Source organism: Mus caroli, chromosome 9 (assembly GCF_900094665.2).
Source record: "Mus caroli chromosome 9, CAROLI_EIJ_v1.1, whole genome shotgun sequence".
Lineage (NCBI taxonomy): Eukaryota > Metazoa > Chordata > Mammalia > Rodentia > Muridae > Mus > Mus caroli.
In genome coordinates, this window is record NC_034578.1 from 61,270,248 (window position 1) to 61,285,301 (window position 15,054).

Below are 15,054 nucleotides of genomic sequence, written 5' to 3' on the forward strand. Positions count from 1 at the left end.
AAAAAAAAAAAAAAAAAAAGAGTAACTTTGCTCCTGTTATGAATCATAATGTAAAGATATGTATTTTCTTATGGTCTCAGGTGACTCCTCTGAAAGGACTGTTGGGTTCCCAAAGGGGTCTCGACCCACTCTGCTCTAGACACACTAAAAAAATCAGGTCCTCAGTGAATACATAAATGTATTAAAGTTGAATTTGTCAACTAGAAGATGCCTAAGAACATTTTAAATATGAGCATTATTTTTTGTTTATTTTATTGCTGGAAACAGGGTCTCATGTAGCCTAAGATGGCCCAAAACTCAATATGTAGCTGAGAATGGCCTTGAGCCCCTACGTCCCGAGTGCTGGAATTATGCCCAGCTAAATATGTATGTTTTTTGACATGGCAATTACACTTTTAGAAAGCTGCCTTGCAAATAAATGCATGCTTGTTTCCAAAGATCAAGAGAAACCTGTCATATAGACACCATCTGCAGTAAGAAAAAAAAAATGAACCAGCCAGGCATGGTGGCACACACCTTTAATCCCAGCACTTGGGAGGCAGAGGCAGGTGGATCTCTGTGAGTTCCAGGCCAGCCTGGTCTACAGAGTGAGTTCCAGGACAGCCAGGGTTTCATAGAGAGATACCAGAAAACAACAACAACAACCCCTGTCTATTAACTATGGTCGTTCTAAGTATAGGATTGGGGATGCTGAGTCCAAAGGCCATATTGGAAGCTAAACAGTATGCAGACTGATTTTATTTACATAAAATTGTATAAATATTGGTTGTATAGTTTATGCACAGAAATGTGTGAAAATGAGACATCAAATTATTTGGAGGCAACAAAAATTCTTTTCAAAAAACCTTCAGCCAGGTGGTGGTGGCACACTCTTTTAATCCTAGCACTTGGGAGGCAGAAGCAAGCAGATTTCTGAGTTTGAGGCCAGCCTGGTCTACAGAGTGAGTTCCAGGACAGCCAGGGCTACACAGAGAAACCTTGTCTCAAAAAAAAACAAAAACAAAAACAAAACAATAAACCTTCATACAATGCTGTAATGTTCACAAAAGCACAGTTTTTGTTTTAAATATTTTTAAATTATTTATTTGTGTAAGTGCATACACACATACACACACACACACATGCATCTCTATGTCCATGGAGTCCAGAAAGGGCATTCAATTCCTGAAGCTCTTGGGGTGCTAAGTATGTAATGCCAGTTCTCTGAAGGAGCAACAAGTGCTCTTAACTGTTGAGCCATGTCCCCAGCCCCTCATTGTAAGTATTCTTAGATCCAGCTGGGTGGTTAGCGCTTCTTTCATGATTGATACAGACAGTACTGAGTCTAGGATGGGGAACAAAGTTGGAACTTTTTCAGAGAATTCTCCTTTTAAACAGTACAGCAAACATACTGTTACAGTGCCCAGGAACTTCATGGCCGTAAGATCAGGCTTCTTACATATGTAGCTCTATCAAATTAAGGGTGAGAAGATCTGTCAACTGACTCAAGAACACAGCAGGGGAGAAGACAGAGGCACAAAGTGCTAATATATTGATTTCATGGCTTACAAAATCACAGAGCCATGTAAAAATCCCAACATGTCGCCCTCCTGTCTCCCTCAGGCCCCAGGGCTTCCCTGACACTTTGAATCCAGGCCTTAAGAGTGGCCTGGAACTTTCACTAGAGCTGAAACCTCTGTCCCCAAGCTTTAGGCTGATGTTCTGCTGAGCCCTGGAGCTCCGTCTGCTGACCAGATCACAGCTCTGCAGTCCAGGGTTCCTACCCAAGATGGGAGTTGTCTAAGTTGGGTTTTTGTTGCTATGATTAAACACTGACCAAAACCAATTTAAGGGAGGAAAGAGTTTATTTGGCTTATAGGTTACTATACATCATCGAGGGAAGCCAAGGTAGGAACCTGGAAGCAGGAACTGAAAAACAGACCAGGGAGAAATACTGCTTCCTGGCTGGGCCCCCATGGCTTGCTCAGTCTGCTTCCTTATACGACCCAGGGCCACCTGAATACTAGTGGCTCAGCCCATGTGAGCTGGGCCCTCCCACATCAATCACTGATCAAGAATACCCCCAAAGACTTGACAGCAACCAATCTGATAGAAGCATTTTCTTTTCTTCCCTTCCTACTCCCCACCAAACAGTGTCTCACTATGTAGCCCTGGCTGTCCTGGAACTTACGATATTGACCAAGCTGGCCTCGAACTCAGAGATCCACCTGCTTCTCCCTCCCAGGTATTGGAATTAAAGGTGTGCACCACTACGCCCATCTTAGAAACATATTCTTGATTGAGGTTCTCTCTTTCCAGGTGACTCTAGTTGGTGTCTAGATGACAAAAAACGACCCAGCACTACCTGTGCAGATGGCACACTAGGCAAAGTCACCTGCAGCCAAGCCGGATGACCTGGGTTCAATTCCTGACACTTGTGTGGCTAAAAGGTGAAAACTGAGTCCTACAAGTTGCCCTCTGACCTCTACGTGTGCTCTGTGGCATGTGTGCACATACCCCTACACGTTCATACACAAGAACAACAAATAACACAGCAGATCACAGTTCTGAGTGGTCCAACACCTTTTTCTGACTTCTTTGAGCACCAGGCACACACTGTGGTGCACAGACATACAGGTAGGTAAAGCACTCATACACAGAAAATAAATAGATAAAACCCACAGAAATAAATAAAGGAAAATGACAAAATGACCTCCCCGGGGGGAAAAATATTTTTAAGAGAAAGATGTGTCCCTAGAGGTAGCAGGAGGATATTGCTGCAGCCCCGGTTCCTGTAGAGTCACAGTCACCTGTGACACTAGAATTCCCTTCTGGAACACCTAAACTTGGAACCCATCCCTCCTCCCATCCCAGATCCGTCCCTCAAGACAGGTGAACATGCTTTCCAAGATGAGCAAGAATCAGGCCTGGCGCCTGCAGAGCTCAGGCCTTCAAGTTAGCTCGGAAAACAAGCCCAGGTCGTCCAGAAGGTTGATAGCAGAGTCAACACAAGACTCTGGAGGGAAATGGTGTCAGAGGCCTCCCTGCCTGTTTCTCAGGTTTTTCCAGATTCATCTGCTGCCCCAGCCCTATTGTCAGCTACAAATATTTATTAAGTGCCTACCACATATAGTGGTAGTCTGGGCTCCGAGGACTGCATCAAATAACATAGGCCCAGAACTTACCCTCCTGGAACATACTTATGTTAGTCAGGCTGCTACCTACCTTTTAGGTTTGGGGACAGAAGAATGCATCAGAGAGGAAGACTGGCCAGAGGATCTGCAGGGTTTAACAGGCTTTGCTCACAGGAGTCTCATGACCATTCTCCCTTTCCGCAGAAGCCCCCCAAATCCCCAATTCATCTGTGAGGAAAGGAGGAGGCCTAGAAAATGAAGATACCAGGCAAGCAACACCAGCTTGCTCCCACCTGGGGCCGGGAAATGTGGGTGGGTACAGAAAGTGAGATTTCTGTATTCTCTGTGAGGCTCCCCTTTAGGAGAGGTGAGCAGAAGGCTCTGTCAGCTGTTTTTAGGGGGTCTTCATCCTGCCTGTGGTATGCTAAAGTGGCTAGACAGCTGTGATTTAGGGCTGGCTGTTCTGTTCTGGTACTCTGGTCCACTAGTCAGGTCCCTGACCCAAAGTGGACTCACCCTGAGGTTAGCAATAAGAGTCATAGCTGTCTCGCAAGCATAAGTTCTTTGTCTTCCTCACAATTTTGATCAGAAATTACCTGATTCCCTTGGGCCACTCTGGGAAGAATGGGTCTTCAGAGAGCCCTCTCTTCAGGAGCAGGATTCCCAGCCTAGTGACTGAAGTTCACTGGGCCAGGAACCCCTACTAGAAGCTTGCTCTCTGCCGCCATCTGGCCAGAAGTGCTGCCAGGGCAGGGTGTGAGTGCCTCCTAGCGGCAGCTCAGCCAAGTGTCCCGGGAAATACATACCAATCCCCATGGGCAAAGTGGAGGTAGCAGTTTAACTTGTCCTCAGCATTTGCACAAAGAGTGTTGTTATTTAGAACAACTCAAGCCTGGTGTGGGGTGCACACCTTTGATTCCAGCACTACGGCAGAGGCAGGCAGATCTCTGACGTTTCCAAAACAGCCTGGTCTACAAAGTTGTTCCAAGCTAGACCAAGTTATGAAGCAAGACCTCAGACAAAGCATAACAAAACAAACAAACAAACAAACACCACCCTCCAGGTGAGAACACCACTGAGGGCTGGATCCAGCCTGCTCCAGGAGTCAGGTGCCCACAAATCAAATTCCAAGTCTTGGTCCCTCTCACAGAATGCAGACTTAACTCTTTCCCCTGTCCCCAAGGAAGCCACAACAGGTCGGGAGTAATAAAAACAAGCGGACCAGCGCATCTCAGTATACCCAGGATGGCCCAGTTCTAGAACATTTTGGAAGTGCATTTTTCCAGGTACCTCTCTGGTCTGGGGAAAACCAACACACACGCATGCACACGCACACAGCTACCTTGGCTCCATCAGTGAACACAGAAAACACAGAAGAAAGCTTCCTTAGAAGTTGAAGAACTGGTCCAGTGGTTGAACTTGTATTACCCTTCCCAGCACTCACCTCAAGCAGCTGTGGCTCGGCTCCAGCTCAGAGGATCTGTTGCCTCTGGCCTCTGGGTGTACACACGCATGCACGTACACACACACACGCACACACACACACATATATATATATATATATGTATACACACACACACATATATATATATATATATATATATGTATACACACACACATATATATGTGTGTGTGTGTGTGCACGTGCGTGTGTACACCCAGAGGCCAGAGGCAACAGATCCTCTGAGCTGGAGCCGAGCCACAGCTGCTTGAGGTGAGTGCTGGGAAGGGTAATACAAGCTCAACATATATATATATACATATATATATGTGTGTGTGTGTGTGTGCGTGTGTTTATACACACAGTAATGTGTTTTAAAATATATAATTTATTTTTAGTTTATATTCATTAGTGTTTTGCCTGCGTGTATGTCTGTGTGAGGGTGTCAGAAGCCCTGGAACTGGAGTTAGAGATATGTGAGCTGACATGTGGGTGCTGGGAATTAAACTTGAGTTCTCTGGAAAGAGCATCCAGTGCTCTTAAGTAGTGAGACACGTCTTCATCCCCCACAGTAAGTCGGGGGCGGGGGGGGGGAGAAAGAGAGAGAGAGAGAGAGAGAGAGCAAGAGAGAGAGAAAGAGCGCACTTCTTTAGTCTGGCTGAGCCACAGAACCCCGTAGGCTAGGATCCCTATGGCTAATAATGTGCACCTGCAAGCACAGAAGGATGCTTGGACCCCCAGGGTCTCTAAGAATACTGTCCTACCTCAAGGATTACAATGGGCATTCTCCCCACTACGGAAGGAAGTGAGGAAGGTACCAAGAAAGTTCTGTGCGTAGGAGGGCGTGGGGCTGTGAGTGTCTCACGTGCCTCTAATTTTTTTTGACACCTCAAAGCCACAGCTGATCCTGGATCTGAAAGGGACACAAAAGTCAGGAGCAAGCAGCTGAGCCCCACGACACCTGGGCACAGGGACGGACGCCAACTGCCCCTCTGCTCCAAATAACAGAACACCAAAGGCTCATTTCTCTCTCTCCTGAGCCTCACACCGCCAGCCCACCCAACCTGTACCTCTGCCCCATCCTGAGGAGAGGGGAGCAGCTGAGAAGAGACCCAGTCTGGAGGTTCTCAGGTGCCCTGCCTATATGGAGACTAGCTCTACCATACAGCCTCAGCCTCCACAAGTGCCCTACCCTCACTCCAGCCTCTGATCCTTCATTTTTTTGTCTGTGACGTGGCGACAAGCCCCACCTCTGGAAGAGGTGAAGAACCAGTTTAAACAGAATGTTCAAGCTGGGTGGTGATGGCTCACGCCTTTAATCCCAGCACTTGGGAGGCAGAGGCAGGTGGATTTCTGAGTTCGAGGCCAGCCTGGTCTACAAAGGCAAGACACTTGCCACCAAGCCTTAACAACTTGAGTTTGGTTCCCTGGGATCCGAACGTTAGAGGTTTGGTTCCCTGGGATCTGAACGGTAGATGGAAAGAACTGACTCCCATAGATTGTACTCTGATCCTCACAAGATTGTACACACACACACACACACACCATGTAATTTTAACATTGAAGGAAAGCATTCCACACAGAGCCTGAATCAGTACACGTCTCCTCTTTTCCCAGAGGCCTTGATTTGCCCACCTGGACCACGAGAGCTCTTAAAGCCCAGATGGTTTTCTGTTCATCTCTTCCTCCCCTCCCTCTACTCCAAAAGGAAGCCTAGACTCTTGCCAAGGACTTATCTCAGGCTTTGGAGAGAGAGGGCTGCTTGAACCCTGACTAAATCCTGCTGAAAGTGGAGACTGGCCTGCCAGACTCAGCACTCGCCACACACCTGTCCAGCATGACTGCCTCTTTATAAAGCCCAGCTGCAGGCACTGGCTACCAACCCCTTGCCCCAGAGAGCCTGCTGCAGCCTCCTCAGCCTGGAAATCTCTATCACTTGCAGTTATACATCTCACAAGGCACGCTGAGTGGAAGGGGCTGGCATCTGAAGCCACAGGCAGGTAACCAGAGCCACCCAGTCACAAAACGCAGACAGGGAAAGGGTCTCCCCCGGTGTGGCTGGCCTTCAGGTGAGCAAACTGGATGCTGCAACCCTTTCTCCCAGGCCCCACCTTTAAGAGCTATGCGGACCGAAGCATCCCACAGGCATGCAGGCGGACTCTGGCCTTTCCACTTGGACTCTCAGCTCACTGGTCCTGGGACAAGCAGAGAAGATGGCTGACAGGAAAAGGATAAAAAGAAATGTTGACAGAAGAGGAAGAAGCCTCCAGGTCAGTCGCTTTTTTCTAGAACCTTTCTGCCACTCATGTCAAGAAGAGGGTCAGCTGGTCAGGGCCAGTCATCACCAGACCCCACTCCCTATCCTTCTGGTAACGAGTGACCCACTGCAAACACACACCGGAGCGCAGACACAGGGTGTCATGTAGCTTGGGCTGACCTCAAACTCGCTATATAACTAAGGATAACCTTGAACTTGCCTCTGACTCTTGATTTCTGGGATGACAGGCATGAACCAAATTCTATGCAGTGCTAGGAATTGAACCCAGGGTTTCATACATGCCAGGCAAACACTCTACCAACTGAGCTACAGCTCTAACCCCAACTTCATATATATATATATATATATATATATATATATATATATATAATGTAAGTACACTGTCTCTCTCTTCAGACACACCAGAATAGGGTATCAGATCCCATTACAGATGGTTGTGAGTCACCATGTGGTTTCTGGGAATTGAACTCAGGACTTCTAGAAAAGCAGCCAGTACTCAGTACTGCTGAGCCATCTCTCCAGCCCCTCCATTTTGATCCTTACACACAAAGGCTCACCCATTTCCTGTTTCTTGAATTAGACATGATGATCTCCCTTGGGACTCAGGATTCTGAGGCAAACATTAAACTCCTGGAACAGGTGGAATTAACACCCGCAAAGGCCCCTTAGTTCTTCCCCAAGAAAGTGGAGCAGAAAGGAAACAAAATCCCACACATTTAATCACCAACCAGCGGCGTCTATGGCACTCAACTGTAGTTATGCTATTGTTGGGACTAGCAAGTTGGGGTTTATGGTTAGGTTGAACCTGAGCTGCCCAATAACGGCGGCCACTTGCCACATGTGACCGACCAGTGAGGGGCTGAATTAGGCCATAGTGACCCAGATGCTAGCATGAACCATACCTCAGCTTGGTAGGGAAGATTATCTTATGTATGATGTGATGTGTGTTCCTTTGAGGGATAGCTCAGGACTTGGGTTTCCCAGGGTCCCCTTCTCCTTCTTCCCCATCCCATAGCCCACAGTGACAAGGAAGAGAAAGGATCAGCATCTGCAGGGGGAGGGGGAATTCTAGAATGGCAACTGAGGACTTCTGAGGACCTCAGGGTCAGTGTGTCTCTGCTAGCCATCAGACAGTTTGGGGAGATGAGGGAGCACGGCAGATGGTGGCTTTGAAGTCCTAAGGCCTATTTCATACAGCCTGTGAGTTCAGAGATATGTGACAGGGGACCCTCTCTGTCCATGCCATCTTGGCTGTTGCTGTTATTTTCTTTCCAGTGCCCAGAACTGTGCCTGGATGGCATAGGGTTTGACAAGAGGATTTTGAGTTTATGAGTCCAGTGACTGTGATACTCACAGAATCACCTCATGGTGTATGATTAGCCACACTCTGCAGAGGTGAAAACAGGTCAAAAGGCATTCAGGAAACCGAGGGCTGGAGTTCAGCTTGGTAGAGCACTCACCTAGTGTGCACAAAGCCCTAGAATCAACCCTCTGCACTGCACAAATGAGAGGGACGGCACACACTGCAATCCCAGCACTTGGGAGAAAGGTCAGGTGTTCAAGGTCAGCCTTAGCTACCTGGGGAATTTGGGGCCAGCATTGGCTGCAGGTGACCCTGGCTTAATAAAACAAACAAGGCCAGTGAGATGGGTCAGCAGGTGAAGGTGCTTGCCACCATGATGCAAGCTTGTCAACCATGACCCATGGAACCCTGGACTCCACAAAGCCGTCCTCTGACCTCTGTACACACACACACACACCCCAAATTTGAAAACAAAGCCCCTTTAACTTGACTTGCCATTGTGAGTCCAGGTATCAGTGGTTTTAAAGCTTTCTTGCGTCCATATCCTTGAAGTCCATATCCTAAGGCAATGTCCTTCTCTAGTCCCAAGAACTTGAGTAAGGCTCTTAGGTCCCACAAGCTGAAAGAGAGAGCCCAGCAAGAGGTTCTCACTCTGTGAAGCCAACCTCTTTCCCTCCTTGTCCTTCCCTGACTCTAAAGAGGCAAAGCCCAGGAGGACAAGGGGTGACTCAGACACTTCCTGTTTTCTTGGCCACAGTAACATCGAGATGGAAACCGCTTAGGCTGGGGTTCGTGGCCTAAGAGAGGGGGCTTGGAGAGAAGGCCAGAGTTGCGGAGCCAGCCTGCCCTGGGACAAGGTTGGAGCCAGCTGGGTGAAGCGGCACAGTGTGGTTTCCTGGCCTGGGTGACTGAAGACAAGCGTGGTTTGACGGGTGGCTAGGTCAGCAAAGGAGAGAGGGCTTGGGCCAGCTTTTCTTGAAATGTAAGGAGTTTGTTTTGAGTCCTTGGGGATTGAAGGAGGGCCCAAGGTTCTGCCTTTATTCTTTGGTACAGGCAAAGCAGACAGGCTGGGAGGTGACAGGGAGGGGGTGGGACCCTGCAAACCAAATCTTGGGTATCCAAGAGCTGGGATACATTATGACTGCCCTTCCATGTGACTTCAGAAAGCCCACATCAGCTCTGTCACAGAGTGAGGCTCCCAAAGAGAGAAGGTTGATTTTGGCTCGTGGGTGTAGGGGTTTCTGTCCACAGTCAGCAGCCTCATTGGTTGAGGCCTCTGTTGAGGACAACACACCCATCCGCTCTTCTCAGGATCCAGGAAGCAAAAGAGAGAGAGAAGAGAGAAGAGAGAAGAGAAGAAAAGAGAAAGAAAGAAGAAAGAAAGGACTGGAAAGATGGCTCAGTGGTTAAGAGCACTGGCTGCTCTTCCAGAGGTCCTGAGTTCAATTCCCAGCACCCAAATAGTATTGCCCTGGGTAAAACCTGGGTAATAGTGAGGTTGGCCTCCGGTGGGTGTTCTGGAAGATGGACTCCCGAGACAAAGATGAGGAGAGCTGAGGGGCTCCCTCAAAGTTTCCCTGGATTAAAAAAAAAAAAAAAAAAGCCAGGTGTGGTGGTGCATGCCTTTAATCTCAGCACTCGGGAGACAGAGGCAGGCGGATTTCTAAGTTCGAGGCCAGCCTGGTCTACAAAGTGAGTTCCAGGACAGCCAGGGCAATACAGAGAAACCCTGTCTCGAAAACAAAACAAAACAAAACAAAAAAAGTTTCCCTGGATCTTACCTTCTCTCTCCACCTTCTTCCTTCACAAACTGGACCCTGAGTCCTCAAGCAGTCTTTGACAACAGACAGTCGGGGGTCCCCAAGAGGACTGGGGCAGGGGAGAAAACGCCAGAAGTCCTCAGGAGATGAGCTCAGCACAGGATGCACTTACCTCCAGACCCTTCGCCTCATTGTGGGGCCAGCCTTCATCAGACCTGTGGCTCCTTCCAGGCCTGGGCCTCACGTGAGGACTCCCAGGCAGCGAGGCTACTGAATGGGATCTTTTGGTATGGAATCGATAGTTGCTGTGCCCATGTCACCGTCTAGACTGAGACAGGAATGTATGTGCACGCATGTGTGTGTGTGTGCATGCTATGTACACAGGTCTGCCCAGTGTGGGTAATGTCAATTCATTCCAGATTTATTGGAACAGTGCCAACGTCACATATTTGGACTAGAAACCCTTGGAATGTCCTGAAAATTCCAATATGATTATTCCTTCATGAAGCACTCCTTCAGTCTTGTTCCAAGAACAGTATATTGCATATGCACATAACATATACACATAACTTAATATTATGCCATATCATTATATCATTATATATGTGTGTGTGAGTGTATATGTGTGTATATATATATATATATATATATATATATATATATGCTAGATGCTGTGTGCCAGTGTGGAATGTCCGATTCCAACCTTCCTGTGTGTTTGAACTTTCTTCCCTGTGTATATGTATGGGGTTGTAGATGTGTATGTGGGTATGCATGTGTGTGTGCGAGTGTGGGTGTATAAGCATGCAGTCAACCTCAGGTTATTCTTCAGTAGCCATCTATCTCATTTTGTTTTGTTTAAGACAGGGCCTCTCTCTGGAGCCTGGGCTTGCTTATCAGGCTAGGCTGGCTGCCCAGTAAGTTCTTGGGGTCCTCCTGCCTCTGTCTCCCCAGGACTGGGATTTCTAGCATGCACCACCACACCCCGGTTTTAATGGGTACAGGTCCTCATGTTGACCAAGCTATACCCCCCCACCCAGCCTTCCTTTTTCTTCCTTTGACAAGTCTCACTATGTAGCCAAGGCTGACTTCAAACTTGTGACCCTTCGGCTTCAGCTTTCCGAATGCTGGGATTATAGGCATGAGCTGTGCCTAGCATAGATGTCTTCAAAACAAACCATCAAGGGTTCTGTGAGATGAAACACTCCTGCAGAGTTCCCATCCACAGCCAGAATATACAAGACCGAGCTGTGTGCTTGGAGCCAGAACTAACAGCTGCCCTTGAAAGTGGACAAGGAGAGTCTGGGCTACAAAGCAAGAGCCTATCTCAAGAATAAAGATGGAAAAAAAAAAAAAAGACTGCAGTTTAGAGCATTGGCTGCTCCTCCTGGTCAATCCAGGTGCTGGTTTGATTCCCAGCACCCACAGGGCAGCTCACACATGTCTGTAACTTCAGCTCCGGGGAAGCTAACACCCTCTCTTGTCCTCACAGAGGCCGGGCACACAAGTCATACAGACATAAATGCAGGCAAAATACCCATACAACTATAAAATGAAATGATTAAAAAACATTTTTTGAGCCGGATGTTGGTGTCTCGTGTCTTTGATCCCAGCACTTGGAAGGCAGAGGCAAGTGAATCTCTCTGTTTGAGGCCAGCCTAGTTTACAGAGGGAGTTCCAGGACAGCTTGGAGAAACCCTGTCTCAAAAATAGATAGATAGATAGATAGATAGATAGATAGATAGATAGATAGATAGATAGATAAAATATTTGAGACAGTGTTTCTCTATGTAGTAGCCCTGGCTATCCTGGAACTCCCTCTGTAGACCAGGCTGGCCTCCATCTTACAGAGATCTGCCTGCCTCTGTCTCCTGAGTGCTGGGATTAAAAGTATATAGCAGGGCTGGTGGGATGGCTCAGCAGGTAAGAGCACCCGACTGCTCTTCCAAAGGTCCTTAGTTCAAATCCCAGCAACCACATGGTGGCTCACAACCATCCGTAACAAGACCTGACTCCCTCTTCTGGTGTGTCTGAAGACAGCTACAGTGTACTTACATGTAATAAATAAATAAATCTTTAAAAAAAAAAAAAAGTATATAGCAGCACCACCTGGTTTAAGACCTAATTTTAAATAAAGTTGCTTTTTGTTTTTCGGTTTTTGTTTTAATGGAGAGTAGGGTTGGGACCTCTGAGACCTCAGCTGGTGAGGGCTGACCCAGTCCACCCCCCTCAGATGGAGAGGCACGGGCTGCTGCCAACAGAAGCATCAAAGCTTCCTCACATGTGGGGAAAGTCCCTGAGTCCTGACCATCACAGGCGGTGATGGTCTCCTGGGCAGATTGCTGTGTGGCACGAGGAGAGTAGTGCTTCCTGCCCCGCCCCCTCGATGTTGGGTCCATACACATTCTCACAGATGGGAGTCCAGGCTTTGAGAGCCCAGAGCTCCAGAGGTGCTGCGCTCCACCCAGAGCCCCCTGGAAAGTGGCAAGACTAGATTTTAGCCTGGACAATATGGCAGAACTGCTGACAGGGTCCCTTCTGAAGACTTTTCTCTCTGCTGGGCATGACCAGATTCGGCACTTAGGTTCATCGTGGTGTTCGGTGTTCAACTGACCCCATGTGTGGGTATTGGTCAATCTTGTCCTTGGAAGGTTGGCAGTCAGGATGCAGCATCGGGCTAGTAGAATACTGAGGGAGGACTCCATGTGCTGACCTCCTCGCTGTGCCCTCCACTTCTACAGCGCCCAGGCCCCTGCACTGTCCCCTGGCCTTCCAACCCAACTCTGTACACAGCTCTCCACAAGCTCTGTCTCATACTGTCCCTGGAGCCACCCCATGTGCTGACACTGTGACCTGACAAGCTGAGCCAGCCCCTCGTGTCCCTGCCAAGTCCCCTCTGCCAACTTCCAGGCTCTTCTGACCACCTTCCTTTCACCACAACATCGAAACCAACGTGCCTGGAAACACCTGTCACCTCTTCAATTATGCTACATTGTGTTTGCATGTGCATGTGTGTACACACACACACACACAGTCCACCTTGAACGTTGAGATCAGACAACAACTTTCAGGAGTTGGTTCTCTCCTACCACAGTGTGAGGCTTGGTGCTTGAACTCAAGCTTGCTGGCAAGGGTGTTTACCTGCTGAGCCATCTCAGGAGCCCTCCTGTGACCTCCTTATTTGGGGTGACTATTGTTACTTTCCCGTCTCCCCCAGGAGAATTAGATGCCAGGCTTTCACTGGGAAGAGCAAAGAGTTCCAGTGAGACCCCAAGTTCATCTTCAGAATCTGGACATGAGGTTTAGATATAGAGAGCCAAAGGGGCTAGAAAGATGGATCCGCCTTCTCACTCTCTTCTGGAGGTCTCAAACCCAGCACCCACATTGGGAGGCTCACAACTGCCTATAACTCTAGCTTAGGGGAGTTACAGGCAACACCCAGTTCTGGCCTCTGCAGATACCCAAATACACAAGCACACAGGCACACACGCACACATGCGTGTGTGCCAAATCTTTCTTTAAAGGATTATTTATTTTATGTATATGAGTACATTGTAGTTGTCTTCAGACACAAAAAGGGGGCATTGGATCCCATTCCAGATGGTTGTGAGCCACCATGTAGTTGCTGGGAAATTGAACTCAGGACCTCTTAACCTCTTAACCACTGAGCCATCTCTCCAGCCTGCCAAATAAATATTTAAGTAGAAGGTCATAGTTACATAGTTCAGGGCAATCCTGGTCAAGAGGCGACTCTTCCCACCCATGACCCATCACTGTCTCAGGTCCAGTCTCTCTTAAAAAGTGGTCTTATCATTTCTCAGAACTGTGTGACATCTCTTTCTGGGAGACAAACTTTCTCTGACTGTCACTAGACTTTACAGGTCTGGGAGGGGCACGAGTGTCTCTCTTTAGAATAATTTCACTCCTGCTGGGTCAGCACAGGTTCCCACATGGTGTGTGCCTGGGGACCCGTGGGGACCCTTGGTGTCATCGGATTGAGAGCCAGAGCTTTCACCTTGATGAGGTTTAGCATCACAGTCACAGAGTGCAGGCCGAGTCGGCCCTGACAGGATGGTCAATGGATGCCAGCTTCCCAGTCCCTTGCTGGTGAGAATGAGGAAGAAGCTGGGGTTGGAGGCGCAAGAGTGCCTCTCAGTCTTTTGACACACATTGTTGTCAGCCCAGCATGGACATCAGGAACTCTAACCCCTACGCAGACCTCAGACAGCCACCGGAGTGTGTGTGTGTATATGTGTGTGTGTGTGTGTATAGCAAAGAGCAGCAAGGAGAGGCCCAGCTATCAGGCCCTCTCCCCTTCCAGCCAGAACCAGGCCTGGAGTCAGTGGGATGAAAGCCAGGCCTCTCCTCAGACCCCAGGCAGCCCCATCATGCTGGGCTGACCAGCCTTTCCAACATAAACACGAGGCCCAGGCTCCTGGGTAGGGACATTTTTCAGAGATGACATCAGCTCTTAAAGTGGTATGTTTCCTGCCACTGTCAGCCCAGAACACAGCATGCCTAGAGCCCACTGGTTGGAAAGGGGGTACCACAGAAATAGCCCATGGGGGCTGTGGTCACTAGGAGAGATGCCCAGCGGCCCTCTCAGTTGTGAACATGACCTGAGCTGGCATTGCAGGAATAATACAAGGAAAGAGAAGAAGTCCTAGCCCACCAGCTCCCCAAACACACCTGGGAGCCTGAAGATTCAGCCTCAGCCCCCAACTGGACCCCTTAGTGTGCAGGTATTTACCTTGCTGTTGTCTCTGGACACCAACCAGAGGGAGGGCCTGAAGGACTGCAGTCAATGGGATGGAGTGGACCTGAAGGCTAGAGGTCAAATCTAGGAGGGACTACCTCAAAAAAGCTGTTTTGGGCTAGAGGAATATCTCCGTGGTTAAGAGCACTGGCTGCTTTTTCAGAGGACCTGGGTTCAATTCCCAACACCCACATGGCAGCTAACAACTGTCTATAACTCAATTTCTAAGGTATCTGACATCCTCACATAGACATACATGCAGGCAAAACACCAATGCATGTAAAACAGAAACCATTGCCGGGCGTGGTGGCGCACACCTTTAATCCCAGCACTTGGGAGGCAGAGGCAGGTGGATCTCTGAGTTCGAGGCCAGCCTGGTCTACAAAGTGAGTTCCAGGACAGCCAA